We start from the raw sequence: 17,373 nt of genomic DNA, 5'->3' as shown, positions 1-17,373 counted from the left end.
TTCTTCAGTAAAACACTTTCTCAGAAGATGTGCCCATACCAGTTCTTGAAGGCTTCTTGCTGAGTTCAGTTAGAACTGGACAAGTTCCTCTGCAGTGAGTACAGTCTACATACATGCTCTGTATAAATTAGTGATGAAACCCAGGCCAGCAATAAATGGACTTCGTGCAAGTCTATTGGTGAGATCCGAAGCCTTCGCACTGAACTTTCCTATCACATATATTGGAGAAGATGTATTCAATTTTTGCAAGAGATACAGAAGAAAATTTTCAAAAAAAGTTTTATTTTCTCATGCAATAAAAAGATGGTACTAGAACTGGGTGATCTGTTAATAGAAGACAAGGTACACAGAGGTAGGTTGCAGGTATGGCATTAAATGAGCACTTGGAAGAAGGATTTAACGGAGAGCACATTGGGCTGGAAGCTGTGAAGCCTGGGGTTTCCCACCTTTGCAACTGGCCTACTGGATCAGATCACCTCTCTGTAACTTACATAGGCATGGATTTAGCAGGTGAGGAGATGCTGAAGGGATTTCTTTCCTCTCTCTGTTTGCCCGATTGCCACTTTCCTGCCACACACTACATGGATACAGGCTCTCTTCTGCTACATCTGTGCAGTGTTGGGTCATGTCTCCATAACATGGTACATCAGCTCCATCTTACTATTCATCTCACTTGCCCATTTCAGACAAGAAAGTCTTTGAGTTTGAAACAGTCTCTCCTCGTATGCTTACTGCTTTTGGTATCCAGTGGAAGTGTAAACAGCAATAATACTTTGCTTAGGTCCTCGTGCCGCAATAGCTCTGAAGTTTCTTCTTGTTTCATTTATGAATTTCAGTTATATTATAGTGGATATTTGGTAATTTCCATGTTACTTTCCTTTGTTTAACATTTTATACAATCTGTTTACCATTTGTGAACCTTTTCATGCAGGGCTTTATGTGTCAGCTGCTTTTGTATGTATGTGAATGATTAAGTAGGGCACATATTGTTGTTTCTGTCCCCTGATTTGGGTAACTGAAATTTTGACAAGGAGAAGAGATTTCAAGATGGCAGTGAGAATGTTACTTCCAACAACATTAACACAAATGTGCTTGTAAATGTTTCAGTGCACATGTGCTTCCTTTGAACGTTTTAGCAGCATAACATAACTATTGAATATTCACAAAGCACAAAGTCATTTCATTCATGCTTTCTATTTTAACAAATAGGCACAATCCTCTTTTGTGCAACATTCATCCAACTTCACAGTATGCATTAAAATATATTCGGATTGTTTATGATTGATGTGGTCATCCTCTTATGATTCCTTTGGGCTAGATAGAAATAGAAATGTAGGGCAGGAGTCTCCATTGCTGTGCAGCTGCTTTTCACTGCACCGTCAGCATAAAAGAACGCTAAAGCTGGAGGATCTGGCTCAGCATAAATGTAATTCTGCAATGATGAGCTGCTGTGGGGCGCTTACATTTCTCTTCCTTCGTGTTGTTGGGATAACATCAAAAGGATGTATGGCTGAAGGGAGAAGGGAACGGGGAAGACAACGTAGTGTCCCAGTCATATTCCTTCATGCTGACCATTGGTTGTGATGTTAGTTGACAGGGTCTTATATCTAAGCACTAATTGGAGCAACTTTTGAGCATTTCTGATATAATGGAAGGCAAATGGCCCTTTAACAGAGCAGCACCAAGTTTAATGGGGGTTCAGATACAGCCAGTCAGTCAGATTTAGACACTTTAAGTCCATAGAGCTGTATTCTAAAAAGTATATAGGTATCTGAAGGTTCATATAGGCACCCAATGCGATTTTTCAAAAGGGTTTTGACTGAAGACACAGATTTCTGAAAAACAGCAAGGTTTAAGCAATTTATTTAACTATACCTGATTTTGGGGAGTGACTTAGGAACCTAACTTGCACTTTTTAGTGAAGCTTTAATTCTTAGTTGTTCATTGTTCAAAATGGCACTTACCTGTGGGATTTAGGCTGCTAAGGAGTTTAGGTGCTTCTGAAAATGTTGACCTCAAAAGTGAAGGCCTCTTTGTATCTGTCTGTGGCTTTGATCTGTGCTGTCTGCAAATGCCAAGATCCCAGGATCTGTTCGCTTTCTATTTTTGTGAATGATTATATGTAAAAGGGATTTAAATACTGGATCTGTTTCTAAAGGGAAGCTCAGCAAGAATGGAGGAAAGAAGCAATGTTGCAATACATACTTCAGCAGAAGAAATCTGTCTTTGATTTTATTGGATGTATCTTTCAGTAACTTTAATATGTCTAAAGGAAATGGATATTGCAAGAATTTTTTGTGCTTCCTGACTCTGAATATTTTGCATTAATTAGTTTTGTCTCTTTATAGTTCTCTTCGTCGGTAGAACCTGAATCCTTAACTAAAAAGTAATTAAGCCTTTAATGTGACTGTGAAGATTCATGCAAACACACAGACAAGCATTGCTTTCCTTAATCAGAGTAACCTCAGTTACTTATTCTTTTTTATATAGTCTTTTAATCCTTCTAATGTTCTCCAAGGCAAGCTCACTAGTGTTTGTGTACCCAGGGAATTGTGCAAAGCAGACTGAGTTTGCTGCAGCTTTTATTCACTTTGAAAAAAAATCACAGTCCATTTAATCTGACAAATGAAATCTTCGATTACATGTTACCTACACAATACTGCTTTCTCTTGTTAAGGCAGAGAAGGAAATAGATGCAGAAATGTGTCTGCTATATTTCCAAGTTAGCAATCTGCTGAAGGAAACCATGATCCTGACAGGTGCAAATGCTGGGCTCTCGGGCTTATGGAGTCTCCTGAGCCTCTGGAAGGTTTCTCACCTCACTGATCCAAAATAAACTTCAGTGCTTAGGAAAAATCAAAACAAGCAAAATTTTTTATGTAGCACAGTATGGTACAGAAGCAAAGAACAGGAGGAGAGAGGAAAAAAACAGGTTATTTCTACATTCTGACCACTAACTGCAATTCCTCCATAACTCATCTTTTGGAGCTGGCCTTTCCCTGGATGTCTCCAGTACTGGATTCAGCAATAGAAGTGCTACTGTTTAGCTATATCACTAGTAGCTACTTAAAATAGCTATTTTCTCTCTAATATGTAATTTAACAGTTTGCATAAAGAGCATCGTGGAGACTAACCACCTATTGTTGCCTTTCGTCAACTTAAGGACAGCTGCAGATGTGAATTCTTGACCAGTTCTTGAGATTTGTTCCACTATACGTCTCATACACTTTTAAAAAATGTCAGGAAGAAATATACTGTGAAATGGAGAGATATATCATGCATACAGTTATATCAGCTGAGGTGCAGCCTATCTGACTGGGAGGCAAATCATTCTGTACATATCTCTCATCTTCAGGTGCTAGAAATAGCAGTGTTTGAGTGCTTTTAGCTACCAGTGGAGTAAAAAAGGTTAAAAAAAAAGCAGCATTTCCCTATTTACCTTTAAAATACAATCTCTGATCACCATCTTCTGCCTAAAATAAGTGCCTTCAGCACAATCCTTAGCCTCAGCCATCAGGTTTCAGCTGCAATACCACAAAGACGTAAATAAGAGCTTGTAGAGTCACTGTATTTGCTGAGGTTTCTTTTCTTTCAGTCCAGGCATTATAAAATAATAATAATAGAAGCAGTCTGTTCCTCTGGAAGGGGTTCTGAGATGTCAGTTGAGCCCTGGGCGTGTCTCTAAAATTAACTGTGGGACAGATATATAACCACTTATGCCATATGTATGTATATGTAGTGACAGTGATAAACTAGAGCAATTTTTATGTGACTGTTTCAGGAGGAAATATCACTGTTTCAGAGGAAAAACCAATGAGGATCATGCAAGAAAGGAATATAGCAGAGCATCTTCCTGCCTGAAATAGACTAAATTATTGCTGAACGCTGAGGTTAATGTTCATGCTGAATTGGGGCCTGCACAGCTGGGTGTCTTAGTGCTGTTTGATCTGCCCTTTCAAGCTCTGATGATCCCACTAAATTGCATTTAATGAACGCACGGCTGAAGTACAAAAAAAGGAGAGGGCTTGTTGTAAAACAATAGAGACAACTTAGCTCACATGCACACCTGTTCTTTGTACTTCATGAAAGACTTTGTCCTGAAGTGGGAGAAATGTTTTATGAAACAGTCTGCTGGCATTGTTTGCCTGAGTTGCAGAAGCGTGGCTGCCATTTTCAGGCAGTCGGGTTTGCGCTCGCTGCAGTGGAGGATGAATATTATAAAAGAGTCATTTGTACTTGACTAGTCACATCAGAACGGGATGTTGCGCACCCGCACACTCCACTGAGAGGAAGAAAAACTATTCTGAATAATTATTAGCCAGATATATTTGAGTTAAATTGATTGATTTCACTGTTGCAGGCTACTGAGGGCTTACACAGTTGCAATAACTTCACAGAAACACCCTCCCCCCCCCCTTTCCTTGTCTTTAAAGATGGCACTCAAAATTCGACCCAGCTGAAAAATGGGGATTCTATGCTGATGCTGGTTTTGGTAGTTTTCCAAGAAAGTCATAATATGGGGAGGAGCAAACTGAAAAATATATCCTTTTATTTCACTGAAAATTTTTTACTAGCTCTAATTTCCTGTTGGTTTCAAATGAGTATGAGAAATATTTCCTTTTTTTTCTGAAATGATTGAATGTGATTTCCATTTTTTCAAACTTAGATTTATATATCTATTAATCTGTTCCTTACTAATCTAATCTGTGTGCCCAAGATTGCTCATGAGATCCAGTTGCTGGGCCTGGTCTTCTTTAAATTCTGGTAATAAAAGCAGTCCTTGACAAACCACTATAATCCTAAAATCAATGTGGTGCTCTATAAATCTGGAAAGGAAGAAGGCATTTAGTTGCCAGAAGAAAAATGGTCAGCATCTGACTCAACTATATTGAGTCAGAATATAGAAATAAAATGGGTTACATATAAATTTTCTCCTCCTTTTTATGTATAATTTAGATAATATTTAGTCTGAAAATACCTGTCTGAAAACTATGCCCATAAACTATATGTCTATTTTCTCTGTATCCAAAAAGCATGCAAGATGTGCAGTGGCAGTATAGACCTCTTCATACTGATATGCTGATTGCTTTCAATCCCAACCTCAAATGTTTACCTAAAAGAGGAGCTGCAAGGCTGATTTTCTGTGAAATCCGCACTCCTCCTATGACACATCTATCGATTTCACTAAGATTGTGAGTGGAATTGTGGAGAGCTGTTTAAAGGATGTGTCCTATCATAACTTGCTTGGTATTGCAGGCAGTTGAGGAAAATTATTGAGACTGGCTATCAAAAAGACCTTTTTTTCTCTGGTATTGTTACCATGTGGTAACAATAATTTTGGGAGACTTGAGGAATGCTGGTTGTCTCTGTTGCTAGGAAATGTGTGACAGCAAGACTACTAGAGGAGAACAGGTCTATACTTATATATTTCAAGCCCACAATGGGCCATTATGATCATCACTTTTGACTTTTTGCCTATATCTTCCCTCCTTTCCTGACTTGTTCTCCTAAATTTACCTGAATTAGTTCCTATTTCACATCCATGAGTTGTGCGTGAGTTAGGATACTAGATAAGTGCCTGTGGCCTGAGAAACCTGTGGGTTGACCATAATGAGACTCTCCCTACTGGCCGGTCTGAGATTGGAGTTTTCCAGCTACTATTCAGAGTGAGTCATCTGACTGCTGGAGATGGCCAAGAGTAGAATGGTTTCCATTAGGGTCCATTGGCTGCATGGAAACATGAGAATAAGGAATAGTGCTACTGAACTTCAAATTGCAGGTCCTTACCACTCACTCTGGAGGAGCTCCAAGGTCTTTCTATCTCTCTTTCAAGAAAACAGAACATTGCCCTAAGTGGTGGAATGTTTCTTCTGGGAAACTGATAGGAACTGTGGTTAGAAAATAGCCAGCAAAGGTGAAATGGGAATACAGAATTGTAGGTTAAGAGCAATTAGCTCAGCTACTGTAGGGAGGTAATTTAATTAGATGATTCAGGGAAAAGCAATTTAAGTTGTTTCTTTCTTTTCTTTTCTTTTCTTTTCTTTTCTTTTCTTTTCTTTTCTTTTCTTTTCTTTTCTTTTCTTTTCCTTTTTTTTTAATCAATGTATTAACCCTGGACAAGTAAGTGGAACTAGTAAGAACGCACAGCAAAGATTGCCTTTAACAGGTAAATGTGCCATTCTCTCTGGTGACTGGTTTTGAGGCAGACTGAAGCTGGCAAGCTGACAAAATTGGAAGGAGAAGGCTAATTTCAAAAAGAGATAGTGCTCTTCCAGGTTATGTTCTTGCTTTTATTCCAAATGTCTGCAGATCATGGATTTAGTCTGGCCTATCTAACATTGAAGTCTGGACTGAGATCCAAATCACTGCTGAATTTATGCTTTACTGAAGGAAAGAGATTAGATCCAGATCACTGATCACTTCAGAGTATTTGCTGCAGAGAAAGTCCAGGTGTGTTTACTTTATTCCTTTGCCTATTAATCTTTACCTAGTTTTTCCAAATAATCTGCTCTTAAAGGTGGTCAGATATCATGATTATAAGAACAATAAGATGCTGTAGATTGATGTTTTCTGAGTGATTGTCTGCAAGACAGCATGTCAGGTTCATAGTTGTCCCCATATCCCTGTAAGCAGTTGAGAGTTTTCTACTGAAAATTTTCTGATAAATGTGTGGAGTGGTCTGAGAGAAATGTTGAATGTTGACAATGGACCACTGAGCCAAAAGCTTTGGAAAACATTTAATCTTATTTTTTTTCTCCCTAGGAAAGCTCTTTGAGCTGCCGTTTTTGTTTTGACTGTTGCATCTAATAGCGTAATATGAAAATGGCCTCAAAAGCTTCTGATGCGAGGAATGGTAGAGTTGACTTTGTGGAGCTATATATTTTGTCTTAAGAATCTTCTCATCTCATTTCATATAATGAATGTTTCAGGATGGAGTTCCCTCCAAATTAGAACAGGAAGCCTGTGCAATGGCTGTGGTGGGCTTGGCCTGAGAGCTTGCTTGGAGTCAAGAGCAGTGGCGCCTCTGAAACGTGCCTCCACAGAAAGGACTGGGAATTACAGAAAGCTAGGAGTCTGTAATGAGCTGCTACAATTGCAGAGACTTGTGCTTTCTTTCACCCTTGAAGAGTTTCCTTGAGAAGTTCAGATGGTGGTAGATTACTATGCTACTCTGTTCTTGCACTGTGAAAAACCCACTTTTTAATAGAAGGGCTGTTTTAATACTCTGATTTATTTGACTCATATAAAAGAATAGGAGTAGGATAGTATAATAAACAACAATGCTATAATAGTATAATAATAGAATAATAAGCAAAAATACATTTACTACAAATGCATATAACCTCATGTAAACAGTGTGAGTTAGTATAATTATGGTAGTTATGGGGAGTCCACTGTTAACATTATCTAATTATGAAGAATGCAGAAGTACTAATCTGGGTACAGAGTCCAAGGTACTGTACAATAATTTTAATAAAAGAGGAGGCATGGTCTGCTTATTGGGAAACAGGGTGGTCTTGGTGTTATTCACATCCCTGCATAGATTTAATGTGTGACCTTCTCTAGCCATTGAGGTCAACATTTTCAAACACGGATAAAGTGCTTCTGTCCATGTTCTACCATTTAATAGTAGTGGCTTGATTTTCAGAGGTTCTGAGTCTCCCCTACCTCCTAATTTCAGTGCAAATCATGATTACTTGCAACTGAGGTGAATTTGGCAGCTGGGACTGTAATTACCCTTCATCCTACCCACTCAGTGCAATTGATGTTAGTGGTGTTCTGGGTGTTTATTGAGCAGAATTTCACTCTTGGCTGAGTTCTTGTGGCTGATGTTTTCAAAGGCACCTACAGGGAATTAATGCCCAAATCCTACTGAAAATCAGTAGGGTCTTGGTGGTTTATTCTCTTAGATTCCTTTGAAAAAATCAACCTAGATTTGCTCACTTTGACCATTAAATTAGACAATGGAAATTGTTCTCACCCCTGCAAGAAATCCTTGTCAGGTCTTACTCAGAGCCCAGAGATGAAATATTTCTCTGCAACTCAAAGAGCAGTGATGTCGTATTAATGATGATAACATAACTATGATGTGATTTACTCTTAATCAAGGGAAGAAACACAGTTTATTAGACTAACTACAGAAGCCTGTATTATGCTAATACATTTCCACCAAGCAATGGGAAGAAATTTTTTTCCTTTACCTCTTACATTTCTATTGTGAAGGAATGAGATTTCATATTTACCCAGAAATAAGAAAATCCCTAATCCATAAAGAACTCATCATTTTTTAAGATTGTTTTTACATAAATGTTTTAACATCATTGCCCGGGGAAGAATTAAAGGCCTGTAGCTCTGTCTTTTCATTAGCACAGGTCTGGTGTGGTGCATGATCTGAGTCATCTGATGGCGTAGAGGCTGCTCCTGCTCAGTCAACGTGATGGGAAGGGATGTGGAAACAGGAACAGCTGCTCCCTGCTAATGGTCTATGTGTAGTTTCCTTCTCATTCTTCACCTGAATGGAAGACATCTTTCCTTCCCATGTCATAGGGATTTCTAATTCAAGAGCTGAGCTTGTTTTGCCCCTTAGGGATCAGCTACCTCAGACTGCTGTGTGGAAGCCTACATACAAGCTGCTATCACAGAGCAGTTCATGCAGGGTAGCTTGTCACCCAGCTGCCTGTTTATGTGCTTGTGCACCATGTTAATGTGAGGTAATTCAAGGTATCTAACTTTTAAGGAGACAAGGCAATGCCCGGATTTGAAATCTCTTAAAGAAGAAAAAGTTTCTTTGCATTGCTTTAAATATGATAGGTGCTTTTTACAGTGTGAATAGCATGCTTTAATATCTATATTTAGTTTAGTATCTACAATAAATCTGATTCTGAAACATAAATCTAAAGACCGTCTGTTTCTTTTTGTTGGAAGGACTAACCATGGTAGTTCTGTTTCTTTCACAGGACATTTTTCAGCTTTCTTTGCAAAACTTTTAGTTTCCTATGAAGGGTTTTGTCTGTGTTTGCATCTATCACTGGATCTTGTACAAACTTGGAAGTACTTTCACAATATGCCAGCAGTCATTTTCCTTTCAGTTCTGTCCATTTCTAGAAGAAAGAAAGAAAGTTGGCATGCTGTGGGCCTTGAATACAGTATGTTTCCTCTTGTCATATTGTTCCAGCAGTCAGGCAAAGATCACACATTTTTTTTCCCCTCAGATGGCTATAAAACATTTTACTTTAGAAGTTTTCAGGTAACTATCTGTCGCTAAACCAACACACAAGCAGTGTGATTTATCACAAAGAATAGAGCTGGCTCAAAAATATTCATGAGTCGGTGAACATTTAGGGCTGGATCTAAAAATGTTGCATGTGAGAAAAAAAAGGAGAGTATTTAATAGAAGCTTCAGGCTTTAATCTCTTTCGGCTTTACAGACATGCTAGCATATGGATTCACATGTGTCTGCCATGTGGTAAAGCTTGTACCTCTCAGAATCCAAAGCAAATAACATTTTAAGCTTTCTTTTTAGGGGAAAAAAGGGACAAAACATTCACATACTAATAGTTGATACAACTGAAGAGGAAAAAGCTCAGTCTACTTCATCTATGTAAACGGAGATATCAAAAGCTTCAGCCTGGGCTGTTTAGAGCTGTAAGGACTCCCATGCACCGGCAGTGAAGAAGGACAGGTGAGACCAGGTAACTCTTGCACATGAAAACTCCAGGACAGGAGATCTGGAACATGAAAGCAAAAGGCTGAAAGGCTGCGGGCTGCTGCATCGTCACAATCTGTTGTGACAAGGAGAAGACAGGTGTCTGGAATCGCCCATTGCTCTGAATGCGTGGCGCGGCACAGGCAGGCATGCTGCACCAGCTGGAGAAGGCATCCACAGCCCTGTGCAGAGTTATCCTAAGCATCCTCCCCGAGACCGCGCAGGGCTGAGCTCTGTTAACTTAGGGCAGAGAGTAAATGGCAAATCCCAGTCTGATACGTATATAAATATAGCAGTCAGCTCAGAGCAGGTGGACGCTCTGGCTTTCAGACGGGACAGGCCTGAAGGGTCTGATTGCAGGATTGGTTGCCCTTTATTAAGAATTTTATTTAGATCTATTTTTTGTAACGCTTTATTATTTAAATATTCCTTGCGTATATTAGAAAAAGAAAACAAACAAAACACACACTTCAGTGTGTTCTTATAGCATCTCAGATATAGCAAATGAACCTCATTTGATTACTCTCCACTATTCAAAAAATCCCAGGCAGTATATTTGTTCCAAAACAAATTAACCGTTAGGGATTTTTTTTCAATTATAATATCCAGGGTGTTCCTATATATACAGCAGAAGGGTCATTAAAAATAAATCAGGTTCTTAATAATGGAATCATTCTATTAACTACAAGAGCTGAACAGCATTTGCTAGTTGAAGGACAAAACTTTCTGTCAAACTGGAGATTTAGAATTGTCTAATCAAACTCACAGCGAGACTCCTTTCTCCTCCTCACTCTCGTGGAGACAAAAGATAGTTAGCTGTCAGGAGGTAGATGGCAGGTATATTTAAAACAATAACCATGGGTGCAATGGTTTGGTGGGTGATAACCCCACTAGTCCACTCCAGTTGTGTGACAGCTGCCTGTAGCCAGCGTCACACTTAAAGGTATAGATAGATGCAGTCTCACAGCTAGACCCTGCAGACAGCCACATTCTTCCAGTCTTGTGCTATAGTCAGCTCACTTTCAGCAGCTTACATTGTAATCGACTACATTCTTATATTAATATGTTATAGCCCTTCCTTCTCTGGGTTGTATGTTGCGCTGTCAAAGTCACTTGCTGTAGTCAATCAGATGGACAGAGCCTGGTAGGTGTATGGAGGAGACAGACAGAAGTTTTCGCTGTGAGAGAAGCACATATGCTGCAGGCCACTGTAACATTGTAACCTCATGCTATTACCAGACCCCTGTCCTTTAAAGTATAATATGTGATCAGATGGCATAACCATATGCTGGCTTCCATACGTTTTCACTGAAGTCACTTTACTATCAAGGACTATGCTGTCAGTTCCCAGAGGCCTTTTCTCCATCCAATAAGCCTGAATGTCACACTTGATTTGTTGCTTGTCCCTGCGGTATGGCTCCCTTAGTCAACTATATACTGATGGCTGTGTAGATTTTGCCTAATGAGCAGCTGTGGCCTCTTAAAAGTTTCTCAAGACTTCTATGTTATCCTCCTTCCCCTCTATCCTGTACCCCATTTCCCCAAATTTTATTTTAATTACAGGACCTGTCAATGAAAGGAGAAAATGGACAATTGCCTTTTCTAGGTAAAAATAAGAGACTGGCCAGAAAGGGGAAGAGCTACAAACTTCACTGGCTTCCAGATTTTAATGAGCCTATTAGTATGTGGAAATGCCTGACCTCTGAGTGTGCAGAGTGCTGACAAGTGGGTATCATTCATTAGGCTGTCTGGCTTTATATAGCAAGACATGGCCGACAAAAGCTGAGAGTTTTAGAATAAAGCAGTTCTTTTTTTTCCCCACACAGGTATTTATAAACTTGTGGTGGATTGTCTTTCAGACTGGAAGAACTTTGGACAGGCTTGTGTCTTCCTCTATATGTACATAACAACTTACCCACTCTAATCCTTTCAAGAAGAACTCGCAAAAGCCAAATCTATCAGAGACAGCAATTATGATCTCAAGGCATATCAGATATTGTCTGGGATGCTGCTGTCCTGACACTGGTCTATTATAAGGGCAGCAGGAATATCAGAGAAATGCTGGAAATTATATTGGTCCATTTGTCTGTTTCTAATTCACCTCCCACTCATGCTGTGAGCTATTATTGTTTAGTCAACCATCACCCTATTTTCATTCATGTTGCACTTAGGTCATCACTTCTTACTTCTTTTGAGATGTCAATAATAGTAATTTGTGGTACCTTGGCTATTCCTTTCTGTGGACAGCACTGTGCACCTCAATGGACTCATTTTGATTATCAGTTTTTCAGGACAAGAATTTATTCTGTGTTTTATTCTCCATTTAGCATCAGGCATGCTTTTCATGATTACCATGTAAATAACAATTACTGCAACTAAAAGGTGACTTAATAGCTCTTTGAGTCAGAAATACACCTGTGGCTCATCATGGGACACTATGCTGGAGAAGCTGTCTTGTGAATTTGATGACAAGACAAGGCCATCACCAATTATGCTCATTAAAGGCCCCAGTGGTATTTCTTACAAGAATGGAGGTGTAGTGCCTGTATTCTGGTCAAATTCCAGTGCAAGCAATTGTAGTCTGGTTTCCAAAGCTCTTCCTGTAGCTTCAATAACATATTTTATTCTATATCTTTTCTGAAGCTGTTGGTTAAGAACTGTTGTTAAACAGTAGATGCCTGTAAATAGAGTCAAGCCTTGAGTAGTGAGCTAGTTTTTAGAGAACCTGGTGATCCACTGGAGTTGAAAGGTGTTATCTAATTGTAAGCTCATTGTCATAAATAAAGTAACTTAGTCAAAGTCTCCCTTATTTACAGATGATGTACTTCATGAAAATTACTGTAGTTGCATGTAGTGCAAATAAGAGTAGAATCTGGTTCATTAAGTCTAATTCTGTTCTGGCTGGACAAACAGACGATGCGCCCAGACAGAATTGTCATTGCATATAAAAGAAGTGCTTTACATACTTTCAAAGTATTATTAAGACACTTATTTGGGCTGCAGTCTAGGAGCATCTCGGAACACAACCCCAATGACATTGCAGCTGTTGCTCTTGGGCATTAAAAAGACAGTCTTTCCTTTCATTGTAATCATTTAAAAATTACCAGTCATGTGCAGACTCTAAGAGCCTGATCCTCAACCCATGTGAGTCAGGATGGGAGTCAGGACATGTCTTTCCATTGGAGTGTGCATGCTTTGGATCATTGCGTGGAATTTTGAGTGCCCTGCCACTGACACCAGGTAGTGACTGTCAGTGGGTTCAAATATTTACTGAAATAATCCTAAGTAGTTAGTGTCTGAGGACTGCTCTCATGATGGAAAGCACGGTATAGGTGTGAAAAGGGGCTTTTTGAGCACTTCTGTTAGTGTAATGTTGGAATTCCTTATCTTAAGTGAAATGAGACAACTGTTGTGCACTGCTTGTTAGCACTGGGACAACCGTCCCCACAGCCTTCCCCTCTGCAAAAGCCCTTTGAACATGCAGGAATAATATAAAAGTTAATCTGTGATTCAATAAAATGTGTATATGTGCATGTGTGTGTGTGCTGGAGGGGTAACATCTCTCTTCCTGCAAACAGCACTTCTGTATGAGCGTAATCTTATCTTACGTTATGCTCCCAGCAGCATTCTCTTGCGCTGTGCTTGCATCTGTCATTAAGCATTGACTCCTTCCACAACTTTGTCAGCCCTATTTTTGTCAGGGGGGGAGGTCCTGATCTAACATTGCTCCAACTCAATGTTGCATAACTGATGAACGTGGCTGAGAGCCGTGCTGTTCCTGGCATCACAGCCCTGATTGCAGTAAAGCCCCAGGAAAGTCACTTCGCACTCTGTCTTTATCTGTGGGCTTTTGCTTAAAGGATGTTGTACAGTGCAAAGAAATTCCTAAATTGTCAAAGAGTTGCTTGGATTTTATGTAAGCCCATGCTGTTTCCACTGGATTTTATTGTGCAGGCCTTTATATAATGAATTAATGCTGTGGAAAAGCATGTTAAAGGAAGGCTATTCACATGTTCAGGATGTAGGTTCGTGCAGCACTTCACATCAGATGGCAGAGTAGTAGTGATGGCTCAGTTATAATAGATAGTAAATTCTCAGGTTTATGCAGTAGCAAAAGTTTCTGCCTCGTGCCCCATTGGCACTTGTCATAGGAATCACAGGAAAAGTCAATGTCCCCAGAGGGTCATTCAGTCTGACCTCCACTTCACAATTTTGATTGCCATGTACTGCAGAAAGCACATTCACAACAGCAGAATGGATTAGAGGTAGCTTCAGTATCTGTTTGCAGTGGTGAGGCTTTGTCTCCTGCAGTGACATTTGGCAGTACATTTGTGGGCGGTGGGTTAGTTATCCTGCAGGAATTGGTGGTCTTTAAAAGAGCCACGGCAGTCACACCATGTCTCTGGGAATGGCTGAATATCTAGAGGACAGACTGGATACAAATGTATGCACAGAAGCCTACCAGTAATATGGAAAAGAGTCTGGGATTATTCTAGGGACAAGTTCTTCATAATAAAAAGTGGTATTTTAGGAAGTGAAAGACAGTGCCTACAAAAATGATTCCATTTCTAACCTGCCTTCAGGCAGCTGGATTTTCTTCTGAGATATTCATCTGCCTAGATGAACTATTTCAGTTCTATCTGTGCAAATTTGAGAAAAATTTTCTGCTTTCGATAAGGGTGAAAAGTATCCTTCACTGTGGGGACAAAAGTATAAGCATTGTGAAGAAAAATCTGTAGGTAAGTGTTATTGTTAGAAAAATTGAGCTTTCAATTTTCTAGTTTGTCATGGGTTTAAGGTTTATCAAGCATCATAGAAAAAATGTTCTAAGTCCACAGGTATTTCATATGTCAGCATGAACACACTTCTGAGCTAATTGGTTCAAAGAATTTCCATTCACATCTATTACACACACCGCTTTTTTTCTGATTTCCTTTCTTCCCTCTTTGTCATTTTTCAATTGAGACACTTATGGGATCTATCTTGAGAATGCTGGAAAACAGAGACAATACTGGGCATGTGACTCTAAGACCAGGCTGGTTACCAGTGTGATTTGGGGGCAAAGCAGTGAATTGAGGAATCTAATCTTGTCTCTGCCAATGAGCTCTTCTGTGGTCTTCAATTCTTTGTTGCTCAGTTCTGTCTCTTTTTGGGTAGAATGCACCAAGATCTACAGATAAATGCTATCCAAAAGCAAAATTTTATCTTCATCATTAAAAATCCCTGAAACACTAAATAAGAAGAAGTAATACAAGGTTATAAGTATGAACCTAAGCACTTAAAATTTAGTGTGTTTAAATCTGGTAGCATTTAGCTTGAACCAGAACTTCAGAACTTCCTCATAGGATTATAGACGTTAAAAAGAACTGCTAGTGAAGAATAGAAGCTTCCCAGGTAGTGACCAGCATGGGCATGCACAACATATGTAATGTTGATGGTTTTTAAGCTCTCTTATGCCTCACCTTTAACAACAGTAATTTGTTCCAGACAACCAACCTCTATTTCTCTCTTTGTTTTTCTTCCGCAGATAATAGTATCATGTTCTGCACACGGCTGGAATCTGACTGGTACTGAGAAGAGTAGAGACGCTAAATTGCAGCCACACTGTACTTGAAGGAGTTGTCCTTGTTTCAGTTTCAAGGGTCCTACTGTTATGCACAGATTTGGTTTTCCCTCATCATATCACTGAAAATGATTTTCAGTAAAGAAATATGACCCCGAGACAATTAAAAGAGGCATTTATATCAAAGGAAAGAATCCTATAGCAGCCTGCTTATTAAATACATAATGCTTTGGTGGTTTTTCCTTTTGGAATTTTTTAATCATGGGAAAATTTCATCTGAAGCAAACTGAAAAGTATGAAGCAAAGATTTGTATAATTTGTTCTCTGGGCTGCATGCAGGTATGATGGTGTTGGGGCCACTTATCTGTGCGATGAAGAGGCTGAACCGCACTAACTGCTGTTAATGGGAAAAATAGGTGGCTAGACCCTCTCCCCGCAGTAAATCCTCCCATGGTTCTCTTTGGTGACAGCAAAGGTGACCACTGCTGCTTCTGTGGAGTGACGTAACATATGGCTGTCTTTACACAGTATTGGTCTTCCTGGAGACAGCAAAAGGCTTTCTTCTGCAACTAGAAATGATTTCCATGTGCAAATAAAATCTGATCAAGGACATATGCCTGCAGAGGCCTGTTTTTTTTCTAGTGTGCCTGCTTACTGATTTAAAGTCAAATTCTGCAACCGTATATCAGCACAATCCCATGGTCTCCAGAGACTGAGAACAGAGTTTGGGTCTGGCACAGGAAAGGTCTACCACAGACCATGTAATTCCAGCATGTGTATGATGCACGACTTCTAACCTTGTTCTCTGCAGAGTAAGTGGTTTGTACATCTCTTACGGAGACATAGTAAAAAATTCTGGCACTGCAGCTGAACTTCATTCTATTTAAATTGCCCTCCTGCATTTACAAAAAACTGAATCCCCCTTGCCCACTTCTGTATAAACAATGATTGCGGTATAAATAACCTTGAATAGTTTGTAGGCTAAGTCTGTGGTGCGATGAGGGAAAGGTCAGAAAGAGGCTGAGAGATAGCACTATCCAAATAGGATAAAAAACATCTACCACAAAAGCTGTATGTTTTAAAAAAATCCCATTATGCACTGGTGTAAACTACCCTTCACTGAAGAAGAGAGCAATATGTGAATTCCAAGTCTGAGTTGTGGATTTATAGGCTTTCCAGTTAGGAACTATTTTTTGAAACTATGATGTTTTTTTTCAATCAAAATGGTTTTAAAGAGTTTGAAACCCAAATTTGAAGTAGCATTTTCTCTTGTATTCTAAACATCTGTATAGTCTACTAGGAATGTCATCTCATGTTGGCATTTCATCTTATTTTTCACGTGGAGCTTGAAAGCAATGGAGCACTACTGTTTTTGCTCAGTGCAACCGCTGGAATCTAAGGATTTCCTAAAATTGCTAGTAGAACATAATCCTAATCTGGAAGCAATTTCTCTCTCTCTCTCTCTCTCTCTCTCTCTCTCTCCTTTTTTTTTTTCCCCCTAAAGGAGCAAGGGCACAAGAGAGAGGAAAAACAGGGTAAAACATGTTCATGATTTGTGCTGTTACATTCTGTGCAACATACACAGGGAAACTTGTGTTTTATGCTTATGATAGAAAGAAGTGCAGAAATTGTTTGCAGCTTCAGTTCTACTATCAGTTCCTAAAGCATTTTTTCTTAATACAAAATTGTTGTTATACCTGGAAAAATAGCTGATTTATAGTAAAAATTACTGTAATATTACCAACTGTCCTTCCTGAGTAGACATCTACATTCTCTGTCATACCTTTCTCCTTTAGTTGAGGTAACGGTAAAGAAAGAGGGAGGATATTTTTTTTACATTATTGCTAATTTAAAGCTGGGAAGCCTCATTAGAACAAGTCTGGTTCTGTCAGAAGTAGAAAGTGCTATACATGCTGTGCATGGAAGTGTGAGACTTCACTTTATTATATAAAGACTAGACAAGGCTCAGAAACTTATCAGAAATGGATATGAAAACTGGCTTTACTGTGTCCTTTGTAGAGCCTCCAGTTTAAGTACAGACAGTTTCTTGAAACACAGGACACAAACTACATGATATCTGCAAAACATGTCAACAGTTTTATAT

General features: G+C 39.2%; 1 long non-coding RNA gene across 1 annotated transcript in view; it reads left to right on the top strand.

The window, feature by feature from the left end:
- LOC106494741 (uncharacterized) overlaps positions 1–15,879 on the top strand; it is a 149,067-nt gene extending 133,188 nt beyond the window's left edge. Inside the window, exon 4 of the long non-coding RNA XR_001294351.2 lies at positions 15,234–15,879. This is a non-coding gene — a long non-coding RNA (uncharacterized lncRNA). The remainder of the gene's footprint in view (positions 1–15,233) is intronic.
- The last annotated feature ends 1,494 nt before the right edge of the window (positions 15,880–17,373 follow it).

This window comes from Apteryx mantelli, chromosome 3 (assembly GCF_036417845.1).
Source record: "Apteryx mantelli isolate bAptMan1 chromosome 3, bAptMan1.hap1, whole genome shotgun sequence".
Classification (NCBI taxonomy): Eukaryota; Metazoa; Chordata; class Aves; order Apterygiformes; family Apterygidae; genus Apteryx; species Apteryx mantelli.
The sequence above is the reverse complement of the archived record's forward strand: the minus strand, read 5'-3'. Positions and strand labels throughout refer to the sequence as shown.